We start from the raw sequence: 11,022 nt of genomic DNA on the forward strand, positions 1-11,022 counted from the left end.
ACCTCGGTTAGTGCCACCAGTGAAAAGCTCTGAGTGTCATGCCGAGGCATTCAGAGCAAGGAAGAAATGATATGACTTATGGCCCTGTGAAACAGTCTCCATAGTATATTATAACATTCGAAATGTTTCATTTCCAACTCTCATAGCAATGTCCCCTACACCACTGCCTTTGGCCTCGGTCATGTGATTCTCTTGGGCTAATGGAGTCGAATATGAGCAGACACTCCCTCCTCCATCATGCTCAAGTCGAAACTCTGAGGGGCAGTGAAGGTATTCGGCCCTGCTCCTCTGCCGTGGAAAGAGTCTGCCTCTTTAGCCTGAGCCTTAGGGTGAGAAGAATCAAGGAGAAGAGCTCAGCATCGGACTGGGGAGGACCCATTCTGGCTGACTGGCGGCCACCCACACAGGTAAGCAAAACACCAGGTATCTGCTGCTGTAATCCACTGAGATTTCAAGATTTTTTGTTACACAGTTGAAGGTAGTGAAAGGTGACTAAAAATACTGAAAATTTTAAATAAAAATTTTTAAAAATTATAATCACGATCCCCAGAGAAAATCACAGGTAGTATTTTGACCCTCCCTTGCACTAAATATCCATCTAGATGAATCATAGAGGTAAGGAGGAAAAGCAGAGCGAGGAAGGTTTTAGAAGCAAACGCAGGACAGTATCTTCATGACCTTGGGGTAGACAAAGATTTCTTAAACAGGACGCAGAAATTGCCACAGTAAAAGACGGTAAAATTGGACTACACCAAAATAAAAGATGCCGACTCATAAAAGACACCGTCGAAAGAGTGAAAAGGCATCCCACAGAGTGGGACCACACACGTGCGGGCTCTAAATCCAGTTGAGGGCTCACATGCAAGACGCATAGAGAAGAAAGCTGAAGAAGGCAGACCACCAACAGAAAAACGGCCGAATCACTTGAACTGGCCCTTCAGCCGGCACTACCAATGTTTCCTCTTCTGGCGTTGGTTACACTGGTGTGTTAACTTTGTGAAAACTAACGGAGCTGTATGCATATTTTGGTGTGTGTGCGTGCGTGCGTGTGTGTGTGTGTGTGTGTGATGTACGTCATACTGCAATATAAATATACCTTAAAAAAGAACAGTATCCAAATTCTTATGTTTAGATTTCATTTGAAGTCTCAATTAATAATTAAATTAACAAACAGCTTCTCCATTAAAAAGGGACAGAATCTTTGGAAAGTATCAAAGGAAGCTTTGAGACCTTTTGTGGTGCACAGCATACTCGGCTACAAGCTTCTAGAGATTTCTGCAAAACTTCATGACTGGTAACATCACATTGGTTGTCAGAAATCTTGACATCCTACCCAGATGATTTAATGAATATAATTTTTGGATATATATCATCCTTAAAAGTCTTATTATGACTAAGACTAACCCTGAACAATTCTTCAGTCAGATATTAACAAATACGAAAGATAAATTTCCTTTTCATTTGCCTCATTCTTCCATTAAGTACCACAGAAATCATATGTCAATCAATACATCTGATCTTTTCAAATTAAATTATCTTGTTTTAGAGAGCCAAATAAAAGATATTTTGAATAGATGAAGCAATTTTGTTTATTTTACATTTTTGTAATAAATTCTACTTAAATGCGATTCCTTTACCAATTAAATTATGTTAGTAGCTGCTGCTAGTTGTTAATCTCTTTTTTAAAAAGTCAAAACTAAAATTCTGAGTGTTATTGCAAAATTTTATGATTTGATAGTTTAAAAATAAAAACTTTTTCATAAAACATTAAAAAAAAATTTTTTTTTGACATACGGTATTCAGGCTGTTACAAATTAATTCTTATAACATCTCGCTCATTCGTTACTTTCTTTCACATCAGTGGAGACATAATATAGGTATTAAACACAGAATGATTCATTTATTCAGAAAGTATTTATTCAGTGCCCACTCTGTGCCGGCCCTGTTCCCAGAGTGAGAAGCCTGGAGGTAAACAGAGAGACAAAGTCCTTTTTCAAAAAGTTTACTTTTTATGTGAGGAAAATAGTTAGAAAACACGGAAAGGGGGAAGCCTGATGTGTGAGAGAGAGAGAGGGTCTGGGGGAGGCTCGCTTAGGCGGACGAGGCCCCTGGGACACCAGGACCTGAGTCACAGGAGTAGCTGCATTAATTCACTAGGGCTGCCATGGCGAGGTCCCACTAACTGGGTGACTTAAACAACAAAAATTAATTGTCACTGCAGTTCTAAAGGATAGAAATCAAAGATCCAGATGTTGGCAGGGTCGGTTCCTGTTTCACGTCTCTCCCCTGGCTCCTGGTGCTTTGCTGACAATTTTTGGCTCACCCTGGCTAATAGAAGCATCACCCAAATCTCTGCCTTCATCTTCACATGCCATTCTCCCTGTATGAATGTCTGTCTTTGTGTCTACATTTTTCCTGTCCATGCCTTGATCTTGGACTTCCGGCCTCCAGAAGGTGAGACAATAAATGTTTGTTGTTTAAGGCTCCTGGTTGGCAGCATTTTGTTCCAGTAGCCCTAGGAAATTAATATACAGAACAAAGCCCAATGTTATACAATAACGTGTCTTTTTAATTTCTAGTTTGGGGATCTCTAATGAAAACTTTGAATATATTACGGTCTCAGATATGTCTAAAAATTATTATCTAGAAGCAATGTATCTAAAGAGCAGATCAAAAGTTTGTTTGAAGAAATGGCCTCTGTATTTTGAGTTCCTCAAATAAATAAATACTTGTCATTGTGCTGAGGGTAAGAGCATCTATTTTCAAAATTCGTTCAGATATTTTGATATCAACGTAGACACATGCTCATTGCATAGTTTATAATTAGAAGAAGTTAGTGGAATCATTTCATTTCATGTATTTGCCAGTAGCAAATTTGGATACTGAATAAAGTCGTTCCTCTTTATCTAAGACTTTTCATATGAAACTGACTTATCCCATTGACCATATATAAGCTATGGATAATTTTTAATCTCTTATGCCAAAATTATAGTAAAAGAAACCACAATTATCATCTGTCAGTGAAAAAGCCAAATTCTCTTCCTTATCTCTGAAACTCAACTCTACATATCTCTATGAAAAGCCCACGAACATGGTTGAATTAAGAGTTTTTTAGTGCTCTTTTCCCTGGAGAAGACCGCAGCCAGAAGGCAAAACGGACCTGTGGCCACCCTCTAGCCTGTAATCAGGAGATCCTGTCAGCGGTCCCCAGCCTTTGTGGCACCAGGGACCGGCGCTCCTATGAGAATCTAACGCCTGATGATCCGAGGCAGTGATGCCAGCTGGAGCTGGGGAGCAGCCGCAGACACAGAGGAAGCTCCACTCGCTTCCCATCCCCCCCCCACGCCCCCACCTCCCCGTGCTCACCTCCTGCTGTGCCGCCCGGTTCCTAACAGGCCACAGACCAGTACCAGGCCACAGACTGGGGGTTGGGGACCCCTACTGCATCTAGTCCTTAATAACAAAGTGATTGTTCTTCCCAACAAGCCACATGATGTCAGCCAAGGTGGAGATTTCCCTCAGACACTGACAGCACTTGGCTTTCCTAAGCCAGGAAAAAACCCTGGAAACAGCATAAAAAGCTCCCGAGAATTCCCTTGTAAACTGCGGGATCAATACGTGTATCACCCAACTTATTCTAAAAACTGAAAGCTCATGAAGCTTTGGTGACATAATTACCCTCTTACACCATCCCACTGCCCTGAAGTGGCCACTACTTAATTGCCTTGAGGGTTGGAACGTCATCATCCTCGAACAGAAGGAGATCTCTCTCTTAATTTCTGACTAAAATTCCTTTGTCTTTTCCTGCTCTCTGTGACAAAGGCTGTACAGTTCTTCTGAGACAAATAGCAGAAGACAGTGCAACAAATTAATACAAATGAAGTCATTCCTGAGTGACTCCATCTGCTTTAGAAATAAGGCTCGGACAATAATGTGGCCAAGATCCAGATAATTAGGCCTGACTCCAAATGAAGGCCCACAGGTAACTTATAGCTTCATTAACTCTCCTCAAGAAGGCAGACATCCAAAAACTAACCTTAATAGAGGCAGCATATGATCCATTGACAATCTGTTTGATATTAAAAAATGAACTTTGTTTCTGCAACGTTGCATGAACGGTAGGCAAAGAGCATATGCAAGTCAAAATACCACAGACCAAGGTACAGTTTAGCATCCTAGTAGCCGATCTCAAAATTTAGAGAACAAAGAGACCTTAATTTTTGTTTACAGACTTTAATCAAAAGGCATTAATAATCTAGCAACCAAGGAAGGCACATAAGGTGTCTGCAAGTGTCTCTTCTCAGTAATCAACAGGAAGATTATTAGCTAATAACAAATGTTATTCATCTTCATAATGGCTAAATGACAGCCTGTTTAAAAATAACAAATGACTACTCCTCATTGACGATTACAGGGTGAGCATGACCTTCACTTGTTTTAAGCAAACAAGTCCTCTTTTCAAAGACTTCGGGAGCACTTTAATTGATAATGATGAGATGTTTTAGCTTTACCGAGGGACACTAAACCTTTAAAGATGCTATTTAAATTGAGATAATTTTATACAACCCCCTGAGTTAGAAGAGACCCTAAAGGTCTTACACTGATTTTTCCCCCATAAACAAGATATTAATGAACCACAAATGTAATTAACTATATATAGAAATGCTATATAGAAATGTTACTACTTTGTCCTTCCTGATATTTCTATTGTACAACAGGCAAGTTTCAGGTCGCAGGCCAAAAAAGTAGGTAGATTTTAACACTGGATTTTTAAAGATCAGTCTTATGTCCTTAGATGTACAAGCATTTCACATCTCTGGTTACCGAGGATATGGATATCAGGGCTCCGACTGAAAGCTCCCCGTGGCTTCTAAGCAGTTTTGACAATCTGACAACGTGCACCGGGCGTAATTGACAAACGCCTCTTATGACGCTTTAAGTTTTCGGCTTCCCACAGCTCGCAGCGAGTACTTCCGACAACGTGATATAATCGGTTGCTCCGATGTGACCCAGCAGCCGAGACACACGGAGACCAGTTTGGGAGGCCCTGGAGGGTAACCTGCTGGCCTTCCTGACACACACCCCAGTAAAGAGAGCAGCTCCGGGACTGCCGCCGCAGCTCCGACATCGCAGGCCACAAGCGGCCGTTCGCCGCCAGCACCGTCAGAGGCCGTTTTCATTTCCCAGAACCCTACCGGAACAATGGTCCCCCAAAGACGTCCGTGTCCTAATCCCTGGAACCTGTGACTACCTTACCATAATGGTCGCGGGTGTGGTGAAGAGTCCTGAGATGGGAGGAGGTTGGAGAGACGGGCTCTGAAGAGGAAGGGGGGGGGGGGGCCTGGAGCCAAGGAACGCAGACGGCCTCTACGCTGGAAAAGGAGAGGAAACAGACTCCGTCTGCCCTGAAGCCTCCGACAGGAACGCGGCCCTGCTGACATTTGATTTTAAGCCCGTGGAAACTCGTCTTGGACTTCCAACCTCTAGAACGTAAGATAATAAATGTGGCTTGTTTTAAGGCGCTTAGCTTGTGGGAATTTGTTGCAGCAGCCACAGGAAGCCGATACACCCACAGACGCCTTTGGAATCAGAACCTAAAAACCAGCCAGTGGCTGGCACTCCTGATAGTCACGTGTGCCTCCCTCTGCAGAACAAAAGCTCGCGGCATTCACGGGAAAAACAAAGGCAGAATTCCACAGAGGAAATGTTTTTAAGCCAAAAATTAAGCCAGTTATTTCTTTTCTATTTCAGATGCATATTTTGAAGTGACACCGAACTTTTCTTTGGATGCTAGAGCAACTTAAACATGGATTGTAAGAAAGAAGTATTTTCTCCAATCACCGGCAAGCTCTTTTATACTTTAAGCCAGCATCTCTTCTGTAAACTGACGGGTTCAATCAGATATTCTCCAATTGTATTTCTAGCTCTGAGATCCTAAAGTTGTAGCCTACCTGGAGTCTTCTGCTAATTTCTAAACTGTGCAAAGGTTCCCCTTTGTGCTTTATTTGATGATAATCTTGATCATCTCACCTTGGGTCCCGTTTCTTCCAAAAGGAAATTTTTGCTGCAAATCGGCAAAGGTTATTTATCATCAAACTGCCTTTTCTCTGGAACTGAGTACACACATTGATTTTGTAACACGGTTATCAAATTATCTTCATAAATCAGCTAATGGCCAAACAAACAATGCCACAGATAAAAGTAAAAACTATCTCGGTCTTCAAAGGAAGTGGTATGCCTTTATTTCCAAAAAGCTACGTAATGTATACCAACCACCGTAACTAAAAGCGTCTTTAAAAGTCCTTGTCCTAAACTCTCAGGACAAATTAGGAGGCTGTCATACTCAAGTCTGTGACTTTTCTAAATGAATTTATTTAAAAGGGAGATGGGGAAGAAGTTGTTTTCTGATAAAGCCTTAGGCACATAGTTTAAGTTAACGAGACATGGCGAGAGCAGGTGGGTAATTCGACGTTCACACACTGTAATGGGCCAAAGGCTAATTACTATTCACTGTAAAATGAACATAAAAGTAGCAATTACGCCTTCATCTTAGTGGATGTGATGTATTAAAAGCTATCAGCTTCACCTTCTGTAATAACAGCTTCTGTCTGTTTGTACCAGGATGTGCGAAAATAAGACGGAAGTGGAAGCGGGGGGAGCTCCGTCAGTTTACACCAGAGCAAACGCTGGATTCTCGCTGTCCTTCCTTCTGTGCCCAAGACACAAAGGATGGATGAAGCCCCATGGCTAGAAACGTCATTTGTAAATATGATGCTTTTTTCTTCCCTGGCTGCGAAATGCTGCCAAATTAACTGCTCGCATAAAGATCTGCCCTTGCCAACTCCTCAAGCCACATGTGAACCACAGTCAACTGCGGAGTTCACGAGGGGAAAGTCTCAACCGCCAAGTTCACACTGTCAGTGGAGAACACGTCTGAGCACTGCCGACAAGCTGAGCGGACGCCCATCACCTTCATCTGTGCCAAAAGAGTCTGACAAATGGGGTCAAGCAATCTTACTATATAACTCATGAAAACCTGTGAAAAGGACATGTAGACGATACATAAAAGATAAAGAGTAAAGCTCGAAGGTGCCAATATTATAAAATAATTCACGTTCGATGCTACAGTGAAAAGCGTAAGCATTCTCACGGAAAACCATGGTCTCCTAAGCAGAGGGGAAAGGATGCTGAACATCCGAAAATGAATCGAAAGGGAATTCTTATTTCCAGCTCAAGGAGATGAAAATCAGCTTTGACCTTGTCTGTCGAGAGCCTCCCACTTGAAGACTTCTGGAACATACCTAAATAGTGAGACCGTTCCCATGCTCCGCTCTGCCTCGGCTCGTTCTGTGATTGACCCTCTGCTTTTCCCCCACAGCCCATCACTGGGGTACAGAGAATCTCATGCGCCAGCACCACTGGGGGAAACCTGCCAGCTCTCTGTCGTCTGCAGCTTGACCTCAGCCTGGAGCCGCTGCGCCTTACGTGACCCTGGCACACCTAGCCTGGGCAAGAGACTTTATGTTTTAAGTTCAAAACCTCCCCATGTGTCAGAGGGTCGGGTACTCAGCCGATATGAGAGAGCCACCCATGAAATGCCAGCTCGCTTACAATCTGGTAAATATGCCTATTATGGTAATAATATGCCTACGTACACAGTCAATGCAATGCTTTCCATGTAGCCCAAGCCAGAATTCCCCAAACAATGTGAAGATAATTTTATAGGAAAAAAAATGTCTTATTTTAGAATTAAAAGATGGAAGCCTAGAGCAAAGATTTTGCCTCAGTTACGTGCATCCTTGCTTCTGTCCACACTTCTCTGCGGCTCCAGGCTGACGCCAAATTGCGAAGGGGAAGTCCAACCGCAGCTTACGGGGCAGACGAAGACTGGCAGACCTTACGCCCAGAGCCTGGCGGGAGTTTCAGGGCAGCTCCGTAGAACCTCGAGTTTGGCTTAATGTCTGCTCCCAGAGATCCCGTGGGCAGAGCGCTGAGTGAGTTTTGTTCTGTGCCAAATGATATCTAACCCTCTCACCCGGACTGAGTTCTGCCTCGCAGGCCTCCGTGCCAAGAGGTGCCCCAAACCATGATGCAGCTGCCAGGGTGCCTGAGCCCCAAGTCCGTCCTCAGGATGGATAGAGTTAGAAAACGTGACGACCCTAGAAATTTCTCAGGGACATACTTAAACCCTGCGATTTTAATTTTGTCACATGCAAGACAAGTTGAGAGGGTTGTGAATAGTTTACAGTACAAATTATATCCCAATGTCCTAATGCATGCTCCTCTATGAGTGTTGCAATCCAATATTAATTTTATTTAGAGCAAAAAGAATTATTCGATGACAAAATTTGAATTTATACTACATAAAAATATATTTTTTACAAGTTTTACTTCCAGATATATTACAACAACTATTCTGCCCTACCGGAGTCTTTAACTCCTTCATTGCAACGACCTGAATCCCAAATGCAGTTAATGACTTCTTTCCATTCTTTAATACAATCATTTTCCTCATCAAGATAACGTTGGAGACCACCCAGCGTCTCCTGGCTGCTCAGCTCTAATTATGCCGCATGGTTTTCCTTTAATCTGACTGCTTTAAAATGTGTCTGAAACAGGCTTTACTGCATTTGCGTTCCCATCCTTCTTAGCCTGCCTCCTGATTTTATGTACCTTTGTCTGCTCAAAGAGATTACTAAGGTTACTGATGTGTTTTTAATGTAAATATTCTCTCTTTGTCATGAAAAGGGAAAATTACAAAGATGTCAAGTAATATTGAATGTAAATAAGCCTCTCTCACCTCAGCTAATGTTGGATTTCTGTCACTTAGTAAATAAACTGGGATCAGAGTAGGATTAATGTCAACGATGCACTGAAGGTTGCTAGTTTGGCAAGACAATAAAGCAAAGACTACAAAATACTAATGATTCTTCTGGGTGTTGGTATCGCTTGCTCTCCACGGGATTCATAGATCTAGATTCTGTCTTTCTGTTATTGACATGGCCATGGACTATTAAAACACAAACACAAGTAACTTAAACAAAAAAAAAAAAAAAAAAAGAGGGCCATTAGGCAAATGACCCAGGTGTTCACCATGATTCTGAGCCTCAAATATTCACTTTATTCCCAGAAATGTAAAGGCGCTGAAGGGTACTCATTCGCTCTTGACCAGCCATCACCAGCAACTAAATGCCAGTGAGGGGCAGACAGACATTAGTGTAAAAACACACAGATGGGTGAGGAAACATGTCCTGCACATCTCCATCACAGCAGAGGCTGCTGCATGCGACCTGCAAAGACCAAAAGACTGACTCTCTGAGCCCTGCCTAAACCCCGTTCTAAACACACAATCCCGAACATGGAAACCAGTTCGTGTGACCTCCGAGCTGCAGAGAACTGAGGACAATCAGCAGAGTCCAAGCCTGGGCGTGTGTGGGTGCCTTACTGAGGAACCCAAAAGCAGACGATGAGATGAGAGTTTGTGTGCAAGTAACATCTTTAAAAAGACTCCGAGGAAAAGCAGGTAAGGGAGGGAGATGCAGGAAAGGGCAGGGAAAGTAGCAAAGCAAGTATGTGAGATTTCAGGCCCAGCCCCAGCCTCGGCATGATCCTGTGGGGAGCTCGGGAGTGTACATCACACCTCCGAGTTGGTCCCACCTCCAGGCAAAGGAGATGGCCTTCCATACTCATGCACCAATTATTGGCTGGGATGGGGCGGGGGGTTGGGAGGTGAGGATAGATAAAAACTCCAAGGCACTTTCTGCTCTCCGGGTGTAGAGGCAAAGCAGCTCCATCACCCCAAGGACAGGAATGTCACAGGTGTGCGTCATCACCTCAAAGCACATGGGAGCTGACGAATGTCCACAGGAGCCCACAGAACATTCAAAGGGATCTGAGAGGATCCGGGTTGAGCACACACCCGGTCCACTGGCAGCCGTGTGTGCACTGGCACGTGCTGGGGATGTGACAGAGAGGACTCAGTGTTGAGTGCAAACGAGTAACACCCTTAGCAAAGTCATTTGGTGGCCTCTGCTCCACTTTGCCATAGAAAAACGCCTCTGTCCCCAGCATGAAACACGATAACAATATTAATAATGGTTCATATTTATTGAGCACAGTCTAAAGGTACTGAACTCTTTGGATATGGCATTTTATCTGATCCTCATGAAAACCCTGCAAAGCTGGTAGCACTGTCTGGTTTTTGTTTTTGTTTTTGTTTTTGTTTTCAGGATGAGAAACATAGGGCTCAAAGGAGTTAGCCGAATGGCCCAAAGATACTCAGGAGGGAAGCAGAAGAGATAGAATTCAGAGCCAGGTCTATGTGACTCCAATGCCAGTAGCTCCTCCCTCTCCCACCTCCTGGGCCGCTTACAATGGCGAATGCGCCTCTCCCTACAACAGCTGAAGGAGAGTCTCCACAAATAAGCACCTTTGTGACATGTTACATGTGAAAATCTCAGAGAACAAAAGCACAGGAGAGAGCAAAGGAAAAGAGAGAGGAGAAAGAAAAAGAAAGGAAGGAAGGAAGCAAGCAAGCAAGCAAGCAAGATGGTTTCACCTTCTCTTTCAAGAGGGTACCTGGGCGTGAATGGGATGATTCTACTATGATTTAGGTTTTTCAAACTAAATAAACAAAACTTATTTCTTAAATAATTCATCTTGCAGATTTGTACCATAGCCTAAGGGAAGAGGCCTGTGTGTATTTTAGAGCAATGGTTCTCAAACATTCATGTACTCCAGAATTACCTGGGGACCGAATTTCAGTGCTCAATCCCAGAGCGAGCTCTCCAAAATTCTGTTTCACTAAGTCTAGGGGAGGCCCAGGCATCTGAGTTTCTTACAGAAAATTCTAAGCAGATGGTCTGGAGACTGCATTTTGAGAAACACTGCTTCAGAGGAACGGGCAAGAATAACAAAAAGAACCCACTCTACCCAGGATTCTCTGCCTGATGTGGTGTTAGGGTAATTTTATACATAGACAGGTAGACACATACATACACACACACACACACACACACACAC

This window comes from Rousettus aegyptiacus, unplaced genomic scaffold, assembly GCF_014176215.1.
Source record: "Rousettus aegyptiacus isolate mRouAeg1 unplaced genomic scaffold, mRouAeg1.p scaffold_m13_p_12, whole genome shotgun sequence".
Classification (NCBI taxonomy): domain Eukaryota; kingdom Metazoa; phylum Chordata; class Mammalia; order Chiroptera; family Pteropodidae; genus Rousettus; species Rousettus aegyptiacus.